This window comes from Salvelinus sp. IW2-2015, linkage group LG9 (assembly GCF_002910315.2).
Source record: "Salvelinus sp. IW2-2015 linkage group LG9, ASM291031v2, whole genome shotgun sequence".
In the NCBI taxonomy this organism is placed as follows: Eukaryota; Metazoa; Chordata; class Actinopteri; order Salmoniformes; family Salmonidae; genus Salvelinus; species Salvelinus sp. IW2-2015.
Genome location: NC_036849.1, coordinates 10,714,158 through 10,740,038, shown reverse-complemented (window position 1 = coordinate 10,740,038; position 25,881 = coordinate 10,714,158). Strand labels below are relative to the sequence as shown.

At 45.6% G+C, this 25,881-nt stretch overlaps 1 pseudogene; it reads left to right on the top strand.

Moving 5' to 3' along the window:
• Positions 1-8,056, top strand: part of LOC139028269 (helicase-like transcription factor) — an 18,473-nt pseudogene extending 10,417 nt beyond the window's left edge.
• Positions 8,057-25,881: the final 17,825 nt, after the last annotated feature.

The window sequence follows — 25,881 nt, the reverse complement described above, 5'->3', positions numbered from 1 at the left end:
TAAATGTTTTATGATGAGTATTTAGGTATTTCACGTTGCTCTCTGTAATTATTCTGGCTGCTTTGGTGCTATTTGTGATGGTGGCTGCAATGTAAAACCAGGATTTGTAGCTATAAATATGCACATTTTCGAACAAAACATAAATGGTATAACATGATGTTATAAGACTGTCATCTGATGAAGTTGTTCAAGGTTAGTGATTAATTTTATCTCTATTTGTGGGTTTTGTGAAGGCTACCTATGCGGTGGAAACATGGTGAAAATATGCCGTTGTGTGTTTGGCTATTGTGGCTAATATAAATACATAGTGTTTTCGCTGTAAAACATTTTAAAAATCGTAAATGATGGCTGGATTCACAAGATGTTTATCTTTCATTTGCTGTATTGGACTTGTGATTTCATGAAATTATATTATATGATATCCCTGTCCCGTTAGGCTAGGCTATGCTAGTCAGCTTTTTTGATGAGGATGCTCCCAGATCCGGGATGGGTATGAAGTAAAGGTTAAAGGGTAGGTAGCATAAACATAACCACATGTAACATATGGATTTGCATTAGTATACGCATCAAAAGTCCCAATGCAAAGTTAACTTAAATTTTCAAGTTATTACATAAAATTCCAAAGAATGCCAAAGTCATGTCGGAAAATGTTTTCCCGGGTGTGATGTAATATAGAGGACCCGGCAAGCCAGCCTATTCTCTATAATGTAAACTCCAACAGAAATAACTTCAAATGTATAACTTCACATTAAACCAAATCGTTTGTATCGATAACTACTGGTTTCAATTACATTTTCAGCCAACTTACAAGAAAATACTTTATACATTTATTGTTACAAGCCCTACCAGTCTGTGCATTCTGTGCAGTCAGCCAGTTGCTATCAACATCTAGCTTATAGCTACAATTAAGTAAACCAAAGTTTTGTAAACCAAAGTTTTGGAAATACATAATGCCATCTAACCAGCTTTCAAAGAATGTTAGCTATATACAGTTATCTTAGCCAGCAAGCTAGCCAGCCAGCTAACGTTAGCTATTTAGACAACTAGCTATTAGCCTAGCCAGCCTAGCCAACCACCACGGTTACAGTCGAGTCAAGGGTAACTGCATATGTGGAGTGTGTCTGGAAGTGGATGTGTCAACAGAAGTGGGTGGATCAACAGAAGTGGAAGGATCAAAAGTAGTGGGTGTATGGAAAACTAATCAGCTAATTGGGCAGATTTGTTGCCACTCAAGACCGTTTTGCGTGGCTGCTGTGTTTTGTTGAGTGTGGTCTTGGTCAGCAGAGATGGAATTTCAGTTAGGCTAACATTTTTCCATTCACTTTGAGCTGTGTCTTTGGTGTAGCTACCTAAGTTATTCGTAGATATTCATAGTATACTAGCTTTTTATTGCTGTTTATCATTGATGTGGCTATAATCTACCAAGCTAAGGTTAGCTAACCTAGTTTGTTAAAGTAGTTATCATCACAGAGGGTCCTGTTTGCTGTGAGTGACTGTTAGCCAACATGATCAACTCATCTAACTAACTAGCTAGCTAGCTTACTAAACTTTCCGGTTTCCGGTTTGGAGCGTGCAGTCGCAATTCCGCGTCGCTCCACAGGTAGTTTTACCATTTTCATTCATTTTCATTACAGTACAACGGTTTGATTTGTTTGATCTTAACGAGCTACATATCCGTCTTTGTATCAAAGATAATTGAGTAGTTATTGGGGTTATTGAGGTTCGCTAGCCAGCTATTTTCGTCCGAACGTAACAACGTAGTCAACACTGCTAGCTAGCCACCGAATAGCAGCACAGCAGCATAGCAGCACTGGAGAAACGATTACATTACAACGGAACGACTTGATTAGTGTAGTGTTAGCTGGCTACCCAGTCCTCTATTTGGCTATCTTTGTATCTAAAACTTGTGTAGCTATGATTTGGTTAGAGTAATTATCTCGGTTACTAGCCAGCTATTCTCGTAACGTAACGTAGTCACACTCTGCTAGCTAGCCAGCTAGCCACCGAATGGCAACATAGCAGCTCTGGAGAAAGCGATTACATTACAACAAGGAACGACTTGATTAGTGTAGTGTTAGCTGGCTACATAGTTGTCTTTGCTATCTTTGTATCTAAGATAATTGTGTAGCTTAGAGTTGGTTTGAGTAATTATTCGGTTTAACTAGCCAGCTATTTTCGTCCACGCCCTGCGCTGCCGTCTCCTACTATCAACACTGCTAGCTAACACTCCTAGTTAGCAACTTCTACCGAATAGCAGCACTGTAGAACTCACACTACAACTTACATACAACGGAACGACTTGATTAGCTTAGTGTTAGCTAGCTACATAGTTGTCTTTGCTGTCCTTGTATCACATAATTGTGTAGTTTTTGAGAAATTGGTCGAGTCGCTTACCTGCCAGCTACACGTTCAAACAAAGTCAAAACGCAGCCACTGCTAGCCAGCCTACTTCACCGCCAGCAGTACTATATATTTTAGTCAATAAGATTTTATTTTATTTTTGCAACGTAACTTAACTTCCTGAACACAGTGTAGTCCACTTGTCATTCTATCTCCTTTGCATTAGCGTAGCCTCTTCTGTATCCTGTCAACTATGTGTCTGTCTATCCCTCTTCTCTCCTCTCTGACAGCAATACAACCGTTCACACCGCGTGGCCGCCATTCTAACCTGGTGGTTCCAGCGCGCACGACCACGTGGAGTTCCAGGTCTCCGGAGCCTCTGGACTGCCGATCTGCAGCCAACAAGGCAGAGTTCATCTCAGCCTATGCGTCCCTCCAGTCCCTCGACTTTCTTGCACTGACGGAAACATGGATTACACTGACAACTGCTACTCTACTGCTCTCGCCTCGTCTGCCCACGTGTTCTGCACACCACCGAGAGCTTCTGGTCAGCGGGGCGGTGGCACTGGGATCCTCATCTCTCCAAGTGGACATTCTCTCTTTCTCCCCTGACCCATCTGTCTATCGCCTCCTTTGATTCCATGCTGTCACAGTTACCAGCCCTTTCAAGCTTAACATCCTTATCATTTATCGCCCTCCAGGTTCCCTTGGAGAGTTCATCAATGAGCTTGACGCCCTGATAAGCTCCTTTCCTGAGGATGGCTCACCTCTCACAGTCCTGGGTGACTTTAACCTCCACGTCTACTTTGACTCATTCCTCTCTGCCTCCTTCTTTCCACTCCTCTCCTCTTTTGACTCACCTCTCCCCTTCCCCCCCTACTCACAAGGCAGGCAATACGCTTGACCTCATCTTTACTAGATGCTGTTCTTCCACTACTCTCACTGCAACTCCCCTCCAAGTCTCCGACCACTACCTTGTATCCTTTTCCCTCTCGCTCTCATCTAACACTTCCACACTGCCCTACTCGGATGGTATCGCGCCGTCCAACCTTCGCTCTCTCTCCCCCGCTACTCTCTCCTCTTCCATCTATCATCTTTCCCTCTTGCTCAACCTTCTCCCAACCTATCTCCTGATTCTGCCTCCTCAACCCTCCTCTCCTCCCTTCTGCATCTTTGACTCTCTATGTCCCTATCCTCCAGGCGGTCGGTCTCCCCTCCTGCTCCGTGGCTCGACGACTCACTGCGAGCTCACAGAAAGGGCTCCGGGCAGCCGAGCGGAATTGGAGAAAACTCGCCTCCCTGCGGACCTGGCATCTTTTCACTCCTCCTCTCTACTTTCTCCTCTCTGTCTCTGCTGCTAAAGCCACTTTCTACCACTCTAAATTCCAAGCATCTGCCTCTAACCCTAGGAAGCTCTTTGCCACCTTCTCCTCCCTCCTGATCCTCCTCCCCCTCCTCCCCCCTCCTCCCTCTCTGCAGATGACTTCGTCAACCATTTTGAAAAGAAGGTCGACGACATCCGATCCTCGTTTGCTAAGTCAAACGACACCGCTGGTTCTGCTCACACTGCCCTACCCTGTGCTTTGACCTCTTTCTCCCTCTCTTCCAGATGAAATCTCGCGTCTTGTGACGGCCGGCCCGCCAACAACCTGCCCGCTTGACCCTATCCCTCCTCTCTCTCTCAGACCATTTCGGAGACCTTCTCCCTTACCTCACTCGCTCATCAACTCATCCTTGACCGCTGCTACGTCCCTTCCGTCTTCAAGAGAGCGGAGTTGCCCCCTTCTGAAAAAACCTACACTCGATCCTCCGATGTCAACAACTACAGACCAGTATCCTTCTTTCTTTTCTCTCCAAAACTCTTGAACGTGCCGTCCTTGGCCAACTCTCCTGCTATCTCTCTCAGAATGACCTTCTTGATCCAAATCAGTCAGGTTTCAAGACTAGTCATTCAACTGAGACTGCTCTTCTCTGTGTCACGGAGGCGCTCCGCACTGCTAAAGCTAACTCTCTCTCCTCTGCTCTCATCCTTCTAGACCTATCGGCTGCTTTCGATACTGTGAACCATCAGATCCTCCTCTCCACCCTCTCCGAGCTGGGCATCTCCGGCGCGGCCCACGCTTGGATTGCGTCCTACCTGACAGGTCGCTCCTACAGGTGGCGTGGCGAGAATCTGTCTCCGCACCACGTGCTCTCACCACTGGTGTCCCCCAGGGCTCTGTTCTAGGCCTCTCCTATTCTCGCTATACACCAAGTCACTTGGCTCTGTCATATCCTCACATGGCCTCTCCTATCATTGCTATGCGACGACACACAATTATTCTTCTCCTTTCCCCTCTGATAACCAGGTGGCGAATCGCATCTCTGCATGTCTGGCAGACATATAGTGTGGATGACGGATCACCACTCAAGCTGAACCTCGGCAAGACGGAGACTGCTCTTCTCCCGGGGAAGGACTGCCCGTTCCATGATCTCGCCATCACGGTTGACAACTCCATTGTGTCCTCCTCAGAGCGCTAAGAATTGGCGTGATCCTGGACAACACCCTGTCGTTCTAACTCACATCAAGGCGGTGACCCGTTCCTGTAGGTTCATGCTCTAAAACATTCGCAGAGTACGACCCTGCCTCACACAGGAAGCGGCGCAGGTCTAATCAGGCACTTGTCATCTCCCGTCTGGTTATTGCAACTCGCTGTTGGCTGGGCCCCTGCCTGTGCCATTAAACCCTACAACTCATCCAGAACGCCGCCAGCCCGTCTGGTGTTCAACCTTCCCAAGTTTCTCACGTCACCGCTCCCTCCGCTCCTCGCTCTTCCACTGGCTTCCAGTGGTTCCGCTACAGACCATGGTGTTGCCTACGGAGCTGTGAGGGGAACGGCACCTCCGTACCTTCAGGTCTGATCAGGCCTACACCCAAACAAGGGCACTGCGTTCATCCACCTCTGGCCTGCTCGCCTCCCTACTCTGAGGAAGTACAGTTCCCGCTCAGCCAGTCAAAACTGTTCGCTGCTCTGGCCCAATGGTGGAACAAACTCCCTCACGACGCCAGGTCAGCGGAGTCAATCACCACCTTCCGGAGACACCTGAAACCCACCTCTTTAAGGAATACCTAGGATAAAGTAATCCTCCTAACACTACTCCCTCCCCCTTAAAAGAGTTAGATGCACTATTGTAAAGTGGTTGTTCCACTGGATTTCATAAGGTGAATGCACCAATTTGTAAGTCGCTCTGGATAAGAGCGTCTGCTAAATGACTTAAATGTAAATGTTAAATGTAAACTATTTGTCATTTATGTGTGTGTTTGACAGCATATCACAGTTTTTAAAGCTGCCTCTTGGCTGCATGGTTTTATCCCAGTGCCAGAAGTGCCGACTGTATAATTTCTCCATTATCAATCCCCGAGACTATACCAGTTTGTGGGCACACATTGAGTCTCACATATTGAAGGCTGTGCTGCGTAGAGGTAAGCACATGTAGCTACAGTAATTGCGCCATCCTATAAAAAAATGGAATATGACAATGATGATTTCCCAGTGGGGGGTGGATAATGATGTTACAGATAGCTACACATAGGCCTACTAGCCACATACAGCCGACCATTAGACTAGGTCAGCACCTGTCATCACATGATACCATGATTAATATAGGCTAGCCAGGCTATTTGCATCCCCTTCTATGAACACTTACTTAGTGGGGGTTTTTCCATTTCAGAGGGATCTGTGGATGCTGGTGGAATTTCTGCGTCTGAAGTCGTTCGACATGAGAGAGTGGTGGAACAGAGTCATACAGAGACCTGTCACACAGGGGGACAAGACCGGCCTTCAGAACCTACAAGCTCTGGTGAAGTGTATCACGCTGCATCGTACGAAGACCAGCCGTGTGTGTGGGCAGCCTCTGGTCTCTCTGCCAGAGAAGAGCGTTAGTGTAGAAGAGGTGAAGCTGACAAAGAGAGGGAGGAATATGAGCTGGCATGCACAGAGGGATGCACCACCATCAGCAGGTATGTTGCGGAGGGGACCGTCATCAGGAACTGTGCGGATGTTCTGGCTATCCTGATCAGGCTGAGACAGTTCTGCTGCCACCATGACCTACCGGGCAAGACCACTACACACACAGGTGTGGTAGCTCTGACTCCTGCAGAGTTGAGAGAATGTCTGATAGAGAGACTGAGGCTGGTGCTAGGCAGTGGCTCTGATGAGGAGTGTGCTGTGTGTCTGGACTGTCTGTCTGCCCTTCATCACATCGCAGAGGTCATATGTGCCGAGCAGGTGTGCCCTCTGTGCAGAGGGACAGATCAAGTAGAGAACAACCTCTCAGAGAACTGGAGGAGCAGCTCCAAGGTGGAGGCTCTAAAGCAGGGCTATCCAACCCTGTTCCTGGAGAGCTACCGTCCTATAGGTTATCATTCCAACACTAATCTAGCACACCTGATTCTAATAATTAGCTGGTTGGTAAGCTGAATCAGGTTAGTTACAACTGGGTTTGTAGCAAAAACCTACAGGAGGGTAGCTCTCCAGGAACAGTGTAAGGACTGCACAAGACAACTGCATCAAGAGTCTGGTTGTCTCTGTTCACACGCTTCCTCACTCTAACTGGAGGTCCCACTCAGGGAGGAGGGTTTCAAGTTTGTGAGTCTGGACGGCACTAAGCCAGAAGAGGCTGGCTCAGGTGATCCAGGAGTTCCAGAGCGATGCACCTGGCAGCTCATTGATCATGCTGCTGTCATTCGAAGCCGGAAGGGTCGGGCTAAACCTCACAGCCGCCTGGGGCGTCTTCCTCATGGACCAAGCTTGGAACCCAGCAACAGAGGACCAGTGTGTCACTGCCTCGGCCAGAAGAGAGACGTTGTCATCACTAAATTCATAGTGAAGGACTCCATAAAGGAGAACATGGTGAGGATTCTTTCGACCTCCCCAGCGAGAGGAAGACGTCATGCATAGATGATATAATGGAGCTCTAGACGTCTGGCTGTTTAAAGACCGTTTAAAGACTGCTTAAAGACTGTTTAAAGACTGTTCTCACTGTTCTTTTGTACTTTAATATCCTTAAAGTTTAGAAGGAATGTTTTCCCATTTGTGGAACCAAACATAAATACATACACACACACACACACACAACAATGCCCATATTTTAGAGCAGTTGTTTCTAAAAATGTGTATGTGGGAATACAGTTTGTGACAAACCAGTAAAAAAGAGGGGAAAATCATGACATTCTTCTGGGAATCACCAGGGACCTCACAATACCATATCACGACAGCCAATACAATATGTATTGCGATTCAATACTGTGATTCGACGTTCCAAACATTTTGCACGCTATACTGTATGTCTGCTGCAGAGGGACAAGAGAGACACATGAGAGAACAAGTGTTGATAAGTCATGGAAATTCTATAAATATTGCACAGTAAAAAAAAAATCTTTCATTATTTATTTCTGCCGTTCATGATTGTCATGTTGCCATGCTAAGCTAGAATTTGTACTTTGTATTGTCAGAAATGTCAAGTGTATAATAAGAGGTCTGTGACGAGGGGTGGGTTTCTTTAGGATTCAGTTTAGGCATAGACGCTTGTAATCTCCAACTGGTTTAGTCATGATGATAACACTGACATAATAACATCATGACACCTCTCCAAGTCAAGACCTAGTACCTCCTCAAATATACTCTAAATGTCATTCTGTTGGGGCGGTATTTTGTTTGATGAATATCTCCCATTAAAATGCCCTCTTCCATAATTTAATTCTGTCTTTCATTATTGTCCTACATGATACGTTTGGATGCTGTTCACATGGGAAACCATCAGACCAAGCTAAAAATGGATATGTGATTTTGAGTCCATCTATCGTTACTACATGCAAGATCTGTGGTTCAGGATTGTCTAGCTTAAGCTGGATAGGCAATGTAAACATGACAACATTATGGACAAACAGACATTTAAAACTACAGACACATTTTAACAACATTTCATCAGGTGTAAAGCTTATCTCAGTAGCTAATCTCAACCATCTCAATTGAGTTGAGGTCGGGTGATTGTGGATGCCAGTTCATCTGATGCAGCACTCCATCACTCTCCTTCTTGGTCAAATAGCCCTTACAGAGTCTGGAGGTATGTTGGGTCATTGTCCTGTTGAAAAATGATAGTCCCACTAAGCACAAATCTGATGGGATGGCGTATCGCTGTGGTAGCCATGCTGGTTAAGTGTGCCTTGAATTCTAAATAAATCACAGTGTCACCAGCACAGCACCCCCACACCATCACACCTCCTCCTCCATGCTTCAAGGTGGGAACCACATATGCAGAGATAATCTGTTCACCTACTCTATATCTCACAAAGACATGGCGGTTAGAACCAAAAACCTCAAAATCAGACCAGAGGACATAGTTCCACCGAGTCTAAAATCTATTGCTCGTGTTTCTTGGCCCAAGCAAGTCTCTTCTTATTATTGGTGTCCTTGTTAGTAGTAGTTTCTTTGCAGCAATTCAACCATGAAGGCCTGATTCATGCAGTCTCCTCTGAACAGTTGATGTTGAGATGTGTCTGTTACTTGAACTCTGTGAAGCATTTATTGGGGCTGCAATTTCTGAGGCTGGTAACTCTTTTTTTTTATTTTTTTTTTTTATCCCATTTTCTCCCCAATTTTCGTGGTATCCAATCGCTAGTAATTACTATCTTGTCTCATCGCTACAACTCCCGTACGGGCTCGGGAGAGACGAAGGTCGAAAGCCATGCGTCCTCCGAAGCACAACCCAACCAAGCCGCACTGCTTCTTTAACACAGCACGCCTCCAACCCGGAAGCCAGCCGCACCAATGTGTCGGAGGAAACACCGTGTACCTGGCCCCCTTYGTTAGCGCGCACTGCGCCCGGCCCGCCACAGGAGTCGCTGGAGCGCGATGAGACAAGGATATCCCTACCGGCCAAACCCTCCCTAACCCGGACGACGCTATGCCAATTGTGCGTCGCCCCACGGACCTCCCGGTCGCGGCCGGCTGCGACAGAGCCTGGGCGCGAACCCAGAGACTCTGGTGGRGCAGCTAGCACTGCGATGCAGTGCCCTAGACCACTGCGCCACCCGGGAGGCCCACCGAGGCTGGTAACTCTAATGAACTTATCCTCTGCAGCAGAGGTAACTCTGGGTCTTCCTTTCCTGTGGCGGTCCTCATGAGAGACAGTTTCATCATAGCATTTGATGGTTTTTGCCACTGCACTTGAAGAAACTTTCAAAGTTCTTGAAATGTCCCGTATTGACTGACCTTCATGCCTTAAAGTAATGATGGACTGTCATTTCTCTTCGCTAATTTGATGGACGTGTTTTTTTAACCTAATAGGGTTATCTTCTGTATACCAACCCTACCTTGTCACAACACAACTGATTGGCTCAAACGCATTAAGAAGGAAAGAAATTAACAAGGCAAACCTGTTAATTGAAATGTATTCCAGGTGACTAACTCATGAAGCTGGTTGAGAGAATGCCAAGAGTGTGCAAAGCTGTCATCAAGGCAAAGGGTGGCTACTTAGAAGAATCTCAAATATCCTTTTTTTAAATTTGTTTAACACTTTTTTGGTTACTACATGATTCCATATCTGTTATTTCATCGTATTGATGTCTTCACAATTATTCTACAATGTAGAAACTAGTAAAAATAAAGAAAAACCCTTGAATTAGTAGGTGTGTCCAAACTTTTGACTGGTACTATATATTATATATACTGTAGACAATATATACTGTATATATACTTATTCTAAAATGGCGCAGGAAGAAATGGCAGCAGTTTTACGGGCGCCCAACCAATTGTGCTATTATGTGTTTTGTTTCGCGTTATTTTGTACATAATGTTTCTGCCTCCATATCTTACGGCAAAAAATTGCTTCTGGATAACAGGACAGCGATCACTCACCTGGGATTAGACAAAGATTTTTTCTACAACAAAGAAGACGCACAAGACATTCTCCAAACACCCCACAGGACCGACATCCCCGTTATTTGCAAGAGGAAGCGACGCAGGTACAGAGGACAAAGAGCAGGATGCCTGGTCTGGACCCGGCGAAGGCGACTGGGAAAGCTGCCGTTACCGTCAATATTACTCGCCAGCGTGCAATCATTGGACAATAAATTAGACGAGGTACGATCACGAATATCCTACCAACGGGACATCAAAAACTGTAATATCCTATGTTTCACGGAATCATGGCTGAATGACGACATGGATATTCAGCTAGTGGGATATACGCTGCACCAGCAAGATAGAACAGCACACTCCGGTAAGACGGGGGGTGGGGGGTGTCTGTGCATATTTGTAAACAACAGCTGGTGCACGAAATCTAAGGAAGTCTCTAGATTTTGCTCGCCTGAAGAAGAGTATATTGGTATAAATTGCAGGCCACACTACTTGCCTAGAGAGTTCTCAGCTATACTTTTCGTGGCTGTTTATTTACCACCACAAACAGATACGGGCACTAAGACCGCACTCAGTCACCTGTATATGAAAACAAGCAAACAGGAAACCGCTCACCCAGAGGCGGCGCTCCTAGTGGCCGGAGACTTTAATGCAGGGAAACTTAAATCAGTTCTACCAAATCTCTATCAACATGTTAAATGTGCAACCAGAGGTAAAACATTCTAGATCACCTGTACTCCACACACAGAGTCGCGTACAAAGCTCTCCCTCGCCCTCCATTTGGTAAATCCGACCACAACTCTATCTTCCTGATTCCTGCTTACAAGCAAAAATTAAAGCAGGAAGCACCAGTGACACAGTCTATAGAAAAGTGGTCAGATGAAGCAGATGCTAAACTACAGGACTGTTTTGCTATCACAGACTGGAACATGTTCCGGGATTCTTCCGATGACATTGAGGAGCACACCACATCAGTCACTGGCTTTATCAATAAGTGCATTGAGGACGTCGTTCCCACAGTGACTGTACGTACATACCCCAACCAGAAGCCATGGATTACAGGCAACATTCGCACTGAGCTAAAGGGTAGAGCTGCCGCTTTCAAGGTGCGGGACTCTAACCCGGAAGTTGACAAGAAATCCCGCTATGCCCTGCAACGAACCATCAAACAGGCAAAGCGTCAATACAGGGCTAAGATTGAATCATACTACACCGGCTCCGACGCTCGTCGGATATGGCAGGGCTTGCAAACTATTACAGACTACAAAGGGAAGCACAGCCGCGAGCTGCCCAGTGACACGAGCCTACCAGACGAGCAAGGCACTTCAGAGGGTAGTGTGTACGGCCCAGTACATCACTGGGGCAAAGCTGCCTGCCATCCAGGACCTCTACACCAGGCGGTGCAAGAGGAAGGCCCGAAAAATTGTCAAAGACCCCAGCCACCCCAGTCATAGACTGTTCTCTCTACTACCGCATGGCAAGCGGTACCGGAGTGCCAAGTCCAGGACAAAAAGGCTTCTCAACAGTTTTTACCCCCAAGCCATAAGACTCCTGAACAGGTAACCAAATGGTTACCCGGACTATTTGCATTGTGTGCCCCCCAACCCCTCTTTTACACTGCTGCTACTCTGTTTATGTCACGTTCCTGACCTGTTTTCTGTTAGTTTTGTATGTGTTAGTTGGTCAGGGCGTGAGTTGGGGTGGGCATTCTATGTTTTGTGTTTCTATGTTTAGGTCACTTGTAATTAGCCTTATATGGTTCTCAATCAGAGACAGGTGTTTGACGTTTTACTCTAATTGAGAACCATATATAGGTTGGCTGTTCACACTGTTTGTTTGTGGGTGATTGTCTTCCGTGTCTGTGTCAGTGTCTGTGCACCACACGGGACTGTTTCGGTTGTTCGTTCGTTTGATGTAGTCTGTTCCTGTTCGTGAGTTCTTCGTGTAGTTATGTAAGTTCCATGTTCAGGTCTGTCTACGTTGTTTTGTTATTTTGTAATTTTCCAAGTGTTTTTCGTGTTCGTCTTCGTCTTTAAATAAATTTCAATATGTCATCACACCTCGCTGCATTTTGGTCGAATCCTTGCTCCTCCTCTTCGGATGAAGAGGAGGAGAAGAACCGTTACAGAACCACCCACCAAACCTGGATCAAGCAGCGGGTTAACGGACAGCGCACGAAGCAGGATTTCTGGTCTTGGGAGGAAATCATGGAAGGAAAAGGACCATGGGCTAAAGTTGAAGTGAATCGCCGCCCATGGGAACAGCTGGAGGCAGCTCGGAGAGCGGAGGAAACCGGAGAGAGGAACCGGCGTTATGAGGGGACGCGTCTAGCACGGAAGCCCGTGAGTACTACCCAAAAATTTCTTGGGGGGGGAGGCTAAGAGGTAGTGGGCCAAGGGCAGGTAGGAGACCTGCGCCCACTTCACAGGCTAACCGTGGAGAGCGGGAGTACGGGCGAACACCGTGTTACGCAGTAGAGCGCACGGTGTCTCCTGTACGTGTGCATAGCCCGGTGCGGGTTATTCCACCTCCCCGCACTGGTAGGGCTAGATTGAGCGTTGAGCCGGATGTCATGAAGCCGGCCCTACATATCTGGCCACCAGTACGTCTCCTCGGGCCGGCTTACATGGCACCAGCCTTACGCATGGTGTTCCCTGATGGTTTCGCCTACATAGCCCGGTGCGGGTTATTCCACCTCCCCGCACTGGGCGGGCGACGGGACGCCATTCACCAGGTAAGGTTGGGCAGGCTCGGTGCTCAAGGGAGTCAGTACGCCTGCACGGTCCGGTATTTCCGCGCTACTCCCCGCCCCAGCCCAGTACCACCAGTGCCTACACCAGCACCAGGCTTCCAGTGCGTTTTCAGAGCCCTGTTCCTCCTCCACGCACTCTCTCCTATGGTGCGTGTCTCCAGCCCAGTGCTCCAGTTCCGGCACCACGCACTAAGCCTCCTGTGCGTCTCCAGAGCCCTGTACGCACTGTTCTTTCTCCCCGTACTCGTCCTGATGTGCGTGCACTCAGCCCGGTGCCACCAGTGCCGGTACCACGCACCAGGCCTATAGTGCGCTTCGAGAGGTCAGTGTGCCCTGTCCCTGCTCCCCGCACTAGGCTTGAAGTGCGTGTCTCCAGTACGGTGCCTCCAGTTCCGGCACCACGTACCAGGCTACAGTGCGTCTCAGCCGGCCAGAGTCTGCCGTCTGCCCAACGGCGCTGAACTGTCCGTCTGTCCAAGCGCCGCTGAACTGCCCGTCTGTATTGAGCCTTCAAAGCCGCCCGTCTGCCATGAGCCTGCAAAGCCGCCCGCTCTGCCATGAGCCTACAGAGCCTTCCGCCAGACAGGAGCCGCTAGAGCCTTCCGCCAGACCAGGAGCAGCCAAAGCCTTCCGCCAGACAGGATCAGCCAGAGCCATCCGTCTCCGCAGCGCCATCTGAGCCATCCGTCTCCGCAGCGCCATCTTGAGCCATCCGTTCCTCAGCGCCGTCTGAGCCATCCGTTCTCCCACGCCGTCTGAGCCATCCGTTCCACCCAGCGCCGTCTGAGCCATCCGCCTCCCACGCGCCGTCTGAGCCATCCGTCTCCCCAGCGCCGTCTGAGCCATCCGTCTGTCCCGAGCCATTAGAGAGCCGCCCGTCTGTCCCGAGCCGCCAGAGCCGTTAGTCAGTCAGGAGCCGTAGAGCCATTCGTCAGTCAGTCTGCCAGAGCCGCCAACCAGACCAGGTGCCAGAGCCGCAACCAGACAGAACTGCCAAGAGCCGCCAACGACAGGATCGCCAAGCAGCCAACCAGCAGGATTTCCAGAGCCGTCAGCGAGCCATGAGCGTCCAGAGCCGTCAGCCAGCCATGAGCGTCCAGAGCCGTCAGCCAGCCATGAGCGTCCAGAGCCGTCAAGCCATGGCATGAGCGTCCAGAGCCGTCAGCCAGTCATGAGCTGCCCCTCAGCCCAGAGCGGCCATTTATCCAGAACTGCCCCTTGTCCAGAGCTGTCTCTCTGTCCGGAGCTGCCCTTCAGTCCGGAGTTGCCCCTCTATCCTGAGCTACCTCTCTATCCTGACCTACCTCTCTGTCCTGTGCTATATCTCTGTCCTGAGCTACCTTATCCCGGTGCTGCCCCTTGTCCCGGTGCTGCCCCTTATATTAAGGTTACCATTCAAATTAAGTGGGTGTAAGATGAGGGTGGTCATTCTAAGGGGGGACGTAAGCTGGGATTGACTATGGTGGGGTGGGGACCTCGCCCAGAGCCTGAGCCACCACCGTGGTCAGATGCCCACCCAGGACCCTCCACCTAGACTTTTGGTGGTGCGTTGGAGTACGCACCTTGAGGGGGGGGTTATGTCACGTTCCTGAGCCTGTTTCTGTTAGTTTTGTATGTGTTAGTTGGTCAGGGCGTGAGTTGGGCGTGGGCATTCTATGTTTTGTGTTTCTATGTTTAGGTCACTTGTAATTAGCCTTATATGGTTCTCAATCAAGAGACAGGTGTTTGACGTTTACTCTAATTGAGAACCATATATAGGTTGGCTGTTCACACTGTTTGTTTGGGTGATTGTCTTCCGTGTCTGTGTCAGTGTCTGTGCACCACACGGGACTGTTTCGGTTGTTCGTTCGTTTGATGTAGTCTGTTCCTGTTCGTGAGTTCTTCGTGTAGTTATGTAAGTTCCATGTTCAGGTCTGTCTACGTTGTTTTGTTATTTTGTAATTTTCCAAGTGTTTTTCGTGTTCGTCTTTCGTCTTTAAATAAATTTCAATATGTCATCACACCTCGCTGCATTTTGGTCGAATCCTTGCTCCTCCTCTTCGGATGAAGAGGAGGAGGAGAACCGTTACAGTTTATCTTATATGCATAGTCACTTTAACTATACGTTCATGTACATACTACCTCAATATGCCCGACCAACCAGTGCTCCCGCACATTGGCTAACCGGGCTATCTGCAAGGCATATATAGCCTTGCTACTCTTGTTTTCAAATGTTGTTTTACTGTTGTTTTATTTCTTTACACACACACACACACACACACACACACATACACACACACACACACACACATCTCCGCTTACTGCCCTCACTGCGCTGAGCATTGCTGCCCTAAATGTAAAATATTGATGTCTATCCACCAGGCTTAATTTAACCCTGGGAGGAAGGTGGGTTGTCACTCATCCAACAGACCCCGCCCACCTCCCCTCTCCTGGACCTTTTTTCCCCCGCACTATTGGTAAGAGCCTGTAAGTAAGCATTTCACTGTAAGGTCTACACCTGTTGTATTCGGCGCATGTGACAAATAAACTTTGATTTGATTTGAGATTAATTTGTGAATTTAAGGTAACAGACAAGTTGCCAAACCAGGCTGAAATGCCATAGAATAGAATGCACTCTATGACAGCCTGGTAGAATATGAACATAACCTTTTGTTTGAAACCCTGAACCTACGCAGAAAATAAAGTCGTTGTTGGACCCTTGAGCATTTGTAAGAGTGGACCTGAGTAATGTCTACATTATAGACCACGACAGGTGAGTGGTCACCAAGAGATTTGGGGTCAGAAACCATTTCCTCTGTTTGCTTGACATTTAGGATGAGGTGGTGGTCATCACACCACTGCACAAACCTCTGTATCTCTGACCTCTGACCTATACACAGTAGTGTCAGGGTCTATACATTACACCCAGAATGGCAGTATACTCAGAAAACATGACAATATAGTTATTAGTGTGTGTACTTGCACATTTATTTGTATACAGTGTGAATAGGATGGGTGAACTCAGCCTTTGGGGGGACCTTAATGACCTTGGGCTCAGACAAGGTCTCGTTCCCTCGGACCTGCTTGGGTTGAGTAAATGAGTAATACCACCTGATGGTATAGGGGTTCACTGACGCCTGTCTGAGTTTACTTAGTAGGATGTGTGTCTTCAAGATGTTCAATGCTGAACTAAAATCCACAAATAGCAGTCGTCCATAGGCCTTGGGGTTCTCCAGATGAGGAGCATGAGATGCACTATGCTGAGGATTGATACATCAGTGCCACATTTGTGTTTGTAAGCAAACGGATACGGGTCCAACAGCGTGTTATGTATGTAGGACTTCATTATAACGGAGGTCAGAGCAACAGGTCTACAGTCTTTGTTTTCTTAGGGAGAAGGCTTTTGGGGAAGAGGGGTGATGATCGCCTTCTTCCGCATGAGTGGAACTGTGTGGGAATGTACAGACCTCTGAAAGACAGGGACCTCGGCTGGTGGAAGTTCCTCTGCACAAAGTAGAGACGCCAAGGGGGCCTGTTGCTAGTTTGCTTAAAGACTCTTGTGGCCTCTCTAGGGTTAAACTCTAACTTGGGGTCACAGCCATCAATAACAATGGTGTTGAGCATGTTAACACACCTGTCAGCAAAGTAATGTCAGCCAAACTTTATGTAAAAGTCATTTAGTTCATTTGCCGTTGTCTTTTCGTCTGTTTTCTGGTGGGAGTCATATTAGTAATGGATTTTATTTTTAACCCTTGTCCTTGAATACTTTTCATTCTAAGCTGGCTTGCTGCTCAATTCTACAAGAGTAATTATATTGAGCCAAACACAATTTATTGTCATAATTTGATGATAGATGCCATGAGTTATAATAATCAAACATACATTTATTGGTAAATGAAAAACCTGAAGGCTGTTTGCTGCCAAATTATACAAGAGTAATTATAATAAGTCTTATTCACAAAACACACATTTATTGTCATCATCATATGATAGCTGAACAGACGCCATAATGCGTTTTGGCCTAATAATTCAGATGTATTTATTTTAGTAAATGAAAAACTGGTAAATAAAGAGTTCATATTTAGGCTATAAGGGAGGTGTTTGTTGTTTGTTTTGTTAACATTCAAATGGCACATTATGATTCTCTATCAAGAATGGAACGCCTTCTAGCTCTTCCAGTCTTGTTTCACACGGTCGGAAACTGACCCAAAAATGTGTTAAGGAACGAAAAACAACATGCTCAATCAAAACCATCTAACCAATTAAAGAGCGCTGGTGTAACGCCTATCGCTGTTGATCCTCCCACTTCTGCAGACATGCACACTTTCAGACACACTCCACGAATGCAGTTACCCATACTTGTTATGGTTGGCAAGCTGGAGCCCAACTATTGGAGACCAGCTAGAACACAACACAACCAAAACATAACTGCAGATTAAAATCAAAGAGAGAGCAGATATACAGATTAAAACAGTGCAGGCTGAGTTAGCTACCAAAGTGAGGGGGAGGCAGGCACATCGCCAGGCTGAGAGAGAGTCAGGGAAATCCAAAATAGATAGATTCCAGATGTCCATCAGCTAGACCACTAGCACTAAGCCAAGGTGGAAAAAGTTACAAAACTCCCGTGGGTTTGGCAGATGCCAGGAGAACGCTACCTGCCCGAATGTATGGTGCCAATTGTAAAGTTTGGTGGAGGAGGAATAAGGGTTAGTTCAACTGAAGGGAAATCTTAAAATTACAGCATGGAATGACATTCTAGACAATTCTGTGCTTCCAACTTTGTGGCAACAGTTTGGGGAAGGCCCTTTCCTGTTTCAGCATGACAATGCCCGCGTGCACAAAGCGAGGTCCATACAGAAATGGTTTGTCGAGATCAGTGTGGAAGAACTTGACTGGCCTGCACAGAGCCCTGACCTCAACCCCATCAAACACCTTTGGGATGAATTGGAACGCTGACTATGAGCCAGGCCTAGTTGCCCAACATCAGTGCCCGACCTCACTAATGCTCTTGTGGCTGAATGGAAGCAAGACCCCGCAGCAATGTTCCAACATCTAGTGGAAAGCCTTCCCAAAAGAGCGGAAGCTGTTGTAGCAGCAAAGAAGGGACCAACTCCATATTAATGCCCATGATTTCTGAATGAGATGTTCGAAGAGCAGATGTCCACATACTTTTGGTCATGTAGTGTAGCATACAAACTCGGTAGCACAGAGTAAATTCTCCATATGACGTTGAGAAATAGTGCATTGTGGTTAGTTTAGAAGATATCCAGAAGTAGATGAATAAATATGTAAAAACCCCAAAACATTATTATGTTTGTACTTAAAGGTAATAGATCGTGACTACAACTAAGTTACGAGTCTTTGACTACACTGGATTGTTACATTGGTGAGTAAAAACTCATGCTTCCTACCATTTAACTCACATCTACCTTAATAAAACCTGGCTGTTGACATTTGACCGCAATATACAAGGGTTTGAAAACAATAGGTTTTTCGGTGTCTAAAAGGGCCTAGTGTGAGTATGTCTGCGTGAATGTGTGTGTGTAATGTATGCGTGTGTATTAGAGAGAGATAGAGAGATAGAGAGTGCTATACATGGGGCACACATCCATAGGGCTATAGACATAAAATGGTGGCAGCTTTACTGTAGCTTGTGGCTTTTCTTAAGTGTTATTGTACGACTCACTGGGCACTCTCTACTGGGCCGGGGGAGAGGGACAGTGAAAGGGTGATGCTGTTTTTAGTTTTATTTGAAGAGGGACCATAAGCGCAGACGAAGGATATCAAGGATCTGGAAAGATTGTTTATGGAGGAATGGTCTAAGATTCCTCCCAATGTTGTTCTCCAACTCATAAAACATTTTAGAAAAGTCTCAGTGCCGTTATCCTTGCAAAGTGAAGTATTAAAAGGTATTGAAAACAGGGGTGGAAACAATTTTAACCCCTATGTTTTTGGGGGGGAAAACTATGACTTATTAAGCTCTCTCTCTAAGCAATTGTATTAGTATAAAATGTTAGGATTTCCTCATTTGTTTTGCATACAAAATAACTCAATATTTGTATGATTTATTTGATACTGTGTTTTTGCTCATCTTTATCAAGGGTGCCAATCATTTTTGACCTGACTGTACATACATCCAGTACACTTCAATCTGTCTGTAATCAGTCTCGAGAGGCGGGAGGGCAATTAAGGATGTGGCTCTAAGCGGATGCAGGGTAGGGTTGGTTGGTGTGAGAAGTTCATGGCCCTCAGGGCTGCAGTGTCACTGTGCTCAGGGGGAAATCTAAAACCTGGGCCTGGTGGTCAGGGCTGTGGCGCACACACACACACGCACGCACTCACGCACGCAGGCAGTGTGTGTGGCCCCAGCTTGACCCTGCCTCCCTGATGAGGCTGTATCCTAGGTGGTGGTGAACCAGCCAATGTGGCTACAGTGGGGGCCGTCACAGCCGTCACACGGCCGCACAATGGGCGTCACGTCAGCACCGTCACAAACAGCGTGCTAATCCACTGATGACAGTGGCAGCGACCGCCAGGACCAGGTGCCATCCCCTGTCCATCCTCAGGTCGCGGGGTCATGAACTATGGGGTCTGGGGGGGGGATCTACTATACCTCATACACACAACCACACAACACACACACACACACACACACACACCACACACACACACACACACACACACACACACCACACACACACACACACACACACACACACACACACACACACACACACACACACACCACACCACACACACACACACAGTATGCTTGCAGTGTTATCTTCTGCTGCTCATAAGACCCATGGGTCTAAACTAATGGAAACACACGTCACCAACTAGCACACATAAACACTGCTCTGTTGTCAAACAGGCACAATATCTATTATCACCTAAAACAAGAGGCTCCCACTCAGTGGACATTTTCTAAATTAGATCATTGTACTTTACTGGTAATTAAGTTGGGTTAATAATGAACCTGTTTTTCATGTTAACTTCCATTCTAGAAAAAATATGTGTCCATCCGGAGGGATGTTGCTAGGCAGCCACTTTGTCAGAATATCTTAGAAAGCAGCACTTACAGGAGGTGAGAGAGAGATAGAGAAAAAGAAAGAGAAAGGTAGAGAGGCGTGAGAGAGAGGAGAAAAAGTGAGAAAGAATGTGAGCGAGAATAAAGAGAGCGACAAACGGCGAGAGAGAAAACAGAGAGCAAGCAAGAGAGAGACAGAGTAAATAAAAGAGAGAATAGAGAGAGAATAGAGGTCTCTCCTGGATTCTCCTGGTTTTGCGGGTAGCTGCTCTGAGAAGCCCAGATAGAACAGCTCTATTAATACCTGGCTCAGCTCTATTCTTAGTTCACCTCTGGCTTCACACAGAGATTACATTAGAGCCTGGCTTTTTATTCTCTCAAAAAGACACAAACTGCCCATCTGTCATTAGATAGCTCATCTTTAAACCACTTCACAGGCCAAAGATCATAATACACATTTTCTCTGTAGAAGTCTTTGACAATGATTGCTATGTGTATACTTGTATATCCCAGTCTACATGCAAGAGTCTAAATGCTTGTTAGCGGTGTTATCCATATCACTGTCTTGATGGCAGTAGTGAACTGTTGAGGCATCAGTACAGACTGTGACACTGCAGTGACCCCAAGCAGAGATATGCACATTGTACACTGCATGTGTGCATGCGCGCACACGCACTCGCTCGCTCGCTTGCACGCACAGACACAAACAAATACAAAACACACACCATTTTGAGACATTTACTGAAAAGGCTGTATGGGGTTCCCAGGAGAGAACATATTGATCAGAAATTCCCTTTAAACACATTGATGGGATGAGCCGTAGGCTATCAGTGACACACAGTACTAGCACCACTATGGTTGAGCTCACATGCACGCACACACACACACGCACACACACACACACACACACACACACACACACACACACACACACACACACACACACACTCTGATGTACGCACAAACCCTGCCTTCTCCTCATAAAGATAAACTGTGCAGGGCCATTTCCCTGTTGAACCACTTTGTGAAGACCGCTAACATTGCAAGGCCAAGATGACATCCCTTTGATTGTCACTCAATTACAGTACATTGGGTACTTTGTAACCAAATAAAAGAGAAGTGAGAGGGAGGGAGGAGAGAGTAAGGAGAGATAGGGAGAAGAGAGAGAGGGGGCAGCCTCTGACTGTGGGAATATTTCAGCAGCTTGAAGATTGATTCCATAATTGTGTCCGTGATATATTTCCGGAGTGCCAGCCTAACAAACCAAAATTGTTTCTGTAAAAGTTCCCAGAACATTCGTTATGTTGTGGCAAATGTTCTCATAACACAAAACCTGTCCAGTTGTGCTGATGATTCAAGAATGTTTGTATTAGGTTGTGGGAACAGTCTGGTGAAAACATTGTGGGGACATCACAAAAGATATGGTCTCAAAACACAAAAACTGTACAATTGTGTGGATGACTCTACAATGTTTCTTTTAGTGTGCAAAAAACATTCACCTGATGTTACAATAACGTTCCCAGAACACATCTAGTCTGTTTTTTAAATGTTCCCAAACTCAGTTGCCAGAGAGGAAGGAAACCGCTCAGGGATTTCACCATGAGGCCAATGGTGATTTTAAAACAGTTACAGAGTTGAATGGCTCTGAAAGGAGAAAACTGAGGATGGATCAACAACATTGTAGTTAATCCACAATACTAACCTAATTGACAGAGTGAAAAGAAGGAGGCCTGTACAGAATAAAAAATATTACAAAACATGCATCCTGTTTGCAACAAGGCACTTAAGTAATACTGCTAAAATTGTGGCAAAGAAATGTTACTTTTTGTCCTGAATACAAAGTGTTATGTTTGCACCAAATCCAATACAACACATTACGGAGTAACACTCTCCATATTTTCAAGCATAGTGATAGCTGCATCAAGTTATGGGTATGCTTGTAATCATTAAGGACTGGGGAGTTTTTCAGGATAAAACTAAACATAATGGAACTAAGCACAGGCAAAATCCTAGAGGAAAACCTGGTTGTCTGCATTCCACCGGACACTGGGAGATGAATTAACCTTTCAGCCTTACAATAACCTTAAACACAAGGCCAAATCTACACTGGAGTTGCTTACCTAGAAGACAGTGAATGTTCCTGATTAGCCAAGTTATTTTTTATTTAAATTATTTATTTAAGGGATGTGAATACTTTTTGAAGGCACTGTATAGGCCTCAATAGCATCACTGATGATATATGAGTAACAAATTATGGTTACATTTCATTTTCTCTGTTAAACCTACCCTTTGCAATGACTTGGATAGCAATAGTGACTCTATTTCGTTTTTAAGTGTAGATCTCTCAACAATCATTCTCACGATATCACATTGGTAATAGTCAGTGACAAATATCATAGCTAATAAGGGCTGGGCTTGGTTAAAACCCTGCATGAGAGATCAAAGGGTACCTGTAGATCAATCAATTCTCTAGTAGGAGGTGCTGCCCAGACAAAAAAAAGTCTGATTGTGGATATAACGTTGAAGATCTGACGTTGTTTTAATGGTAGAAAATTCGACATATTTTACACAAGGGTTGTCTACGTTGAAATTTGGTTACCATGATGACATAATCCTGTGGTTGAAATATCACCCTCAAAACACAACACCCACAGAGGATCCAGGAATTAATAAATAATTACGATGTGTAGCTGTGACATTCCACAAAGATGATGAAAGGATATTCAGAGCCATATTGTTAGAGAGATTCAGTATATTATGACTGAGGATATACTGTGGGCCTGTGTGTGTCATATGTCAATGAGATTTAAATAGTATTTTATTACAGAGTTCTCCATCCAGATTAAGTGGTACCAACTTCTCTCTTTCTAAGTATACAGTACCAGACAAAAGTTTGGACACACTTACTCATTCAAGGGTTTTACTTTATTTTACTATTTTCTACATTGTAGAATAATAATGAAGACATCAAAAATATGAAATAACACATGGAATCATGTAGTAACCAAAAAATGTTAAACAAATCAAAATATATTTTATATTCTTCAATGTAGCCACCCCTTGCCTTGTTGACAGCTTTGCACACTCTAGGTGTTCTCTCAACCAGTTTCACCTGGAATGCTTTTCCAACGGTCTTGAAGGAGTTCCCACATATGCTGAGCTCTTGTTGGCTGCTTTTCCTTCACTCTGCGGTCCAACTCATCCCAAACCATCTCAACTGAGTTGAGGTCGGGCGATTGTGGATGCCAGTTCATCTGATGCAGCACTCCATCACTCTCTTTCTTGGTCAAATAGCCCTTACATAGCCTGGAGGTGTGTTGGGTCATTGTCCTGTTGAAAAACAAAATGATAGTCCCACTAAGCGCAAACCAGATGGGATGGCATATCAATGCCGAATGCTGTGGTAACCATGCTGGTTAAGTGTGCCTTGAATTCTAAATAAATCACAGACAGTGTCAAAGGCAAAGCATCCCCACACCATCACACCTCCTCCTCCATGCTTCACGGTGGGAACCACACATGCCGAGATCATCCATTCACCTACTCTGCGTCCCACAAAGACACGGCGGTTGGAACCAAAAATCTCTCATTTGGACTCATCAGACTAAAGGACAGATTTCCACCGGTCTAATGTCCATTGCTTGTGTTTCTTGACCCAAGCAAGTCTCTTCTTATTATTGGTGTCCTTTAGTAGTGGTTTCTTTGCAGCAATTCGACCATGAAGGCTTGATTCACGCAGTCTCCTCTGAACAGTTGATGTTGAGATGTGTCTGTTACTTGAACTCTGTGAAGCATTTATTGGGGCTGCAATTTCTGAGGCTGGTAACTCTAATGAACTTATCCTCTGCAGCAGTGGTAACTCTGGGTCTTCCTTTCCTGTGGCGGTCCTCATGAGAGCCAGTTTCATCATAGCGCTTGATGGTTTTTGCGACTGCGCTTGAAACTTTCAAAGTTCTTGAAATGTTCCGTATTGACTGATCTTCATGTCTTAAAGTAATGATGGACTGTCGTTTCTCTTTGCTTATTTGAGATGTTCTTGCCATAATATGGAAATGTTTCTTTTTAACCAAATAGGGCTATCTTCTGTGTTCCAACCCTACCTTGTCACAACACAACTGATTGGCTCAAACGCATTAATAAAGAAACTCCACAAATTAACAAGGCACACCTGTTAATTGAAATGCATTCCAGGTGACTACCTCATGAAACTGGTTGAGAGAATGCCAAGAGTGTGCAAAGCTGTCATCAAGGCAAAGGGTGACTACTTTGAAGAATCTAAAATATATTTAGATTTGTTTAACACTTTTTTGGTTAGGACATGATTCCATATGTTTGATGTCGTCACTATTATTCGACAATGTAGAAAATAGTAAAAATAAAGAAAAACCCTTGAATGAATAGGTGTCTCCAAACTTTTGACTGGTACTGTATGTAATGAACTTATGCCAGAGGGCTTGTACAGTGACAATAAAAAGTATGTGAACCCTTTGGAAATACCTGGATTTCTACATATTGATCAGATGACCTACATCTAGGTCACAACAGACAAACACAGTCTGCTTAAACTGGTAACACAAACAATTATACGTTTTCATGTCTTTATTGAACACACTGTGTAAACATTCACAGTACAGGGTGGGAAAAGTATGTGAACCCTTGGATTTAATAACTGGTTGACGCTTCTTTGGCAGCAATAACCTCAACCAATTGTTTTCTGTAGTTGCGGATCAGACCTGCACAACGGCCAGGAGGAATTTTGGACCATTCCTCTTTAAAAAACTGTTTCAGTTCAGCAAAATTATTGGGATGTCTGGTGTGAACTGCTCGAGGTCATGCCACAGCATCTCAATCGGATTGAGGTCAGGACTCTGACTGGGCCACTCCAGAAGGCATATTTTCTTCTGTTGTTGATTTACTTCTGTGTTTTGGGTTGTTGTCCTGTTGCATCACCCAACTTCTGTTGAGCTTCAATTGGAGGACAGATAGTCTAACATTCTCCTGCAAAATGTCTTGATAAACTTGGGAATTCGTTTCCCATTGATGATAGCAAGCTGTCCAGGCCCTGAGGCAGGAAAGCAGCCCCAAACTATGATGCTCCTCCACTGTACTTTACAGTTGGGATGAGGGTTTGATGTGCTGTGCCTTTTTTCCTCCACACATAGTGTTGTGTTCCTTCCAAACAACTCAACTGTAGTTTCATCTGTCCACAGAATATTTTGCCAGTAGCACTGTGGAACATCCATGTGCACTTTTGTAAACTTCAGACGTGCAGCAATGTTTTTTTTGGACAGCAGTGGCTTCTTCCGTGGAGTCCTCCCATGAACACCATTCTTGTTTAGTGTTTTACGTATCGTAGACTCGTCAACAGAGATGTTAGCATGTTCTAGAGATTTCTGTAAGTCTTTAGCTGACACACTAGGATTCTTCTTAACCTCATTGAGCATTCTGCGCTGTGCTCTTGCAGTCATCTTTGCAGGACAGCCACTCCTAGGGAGAGTAGCAACAGTGCTGAACTTTCTCCATTTACACACAATTTGTCTTACTGTGGACTGATGAACATCAAGGCTTTTAGAGATACTTTTGTAACCGTTTCCAGCTTTATGAAAGTCTGTCTTCTGCGATCTCTTTTGTTCGAGGCATGGTTCACATTAGGCAACACTTCTTGTGAATAGCAAACTCAAATGTTGTGTGTTTTTTACTGGGCAAGACAGTTCTAACCAACATATCCAATCTCGTCTCATTGATTGGACTCCAGGTTAGCTGACTCCTGCCTCCAATTAGCTTTTGGAGAAGTCATTGGCCTAGGGGTTCACATACTTTTTCCAACCTACACTGTGAATGTTTAAATTATGTATTCAATATAGACAAGAAAAATACAATCA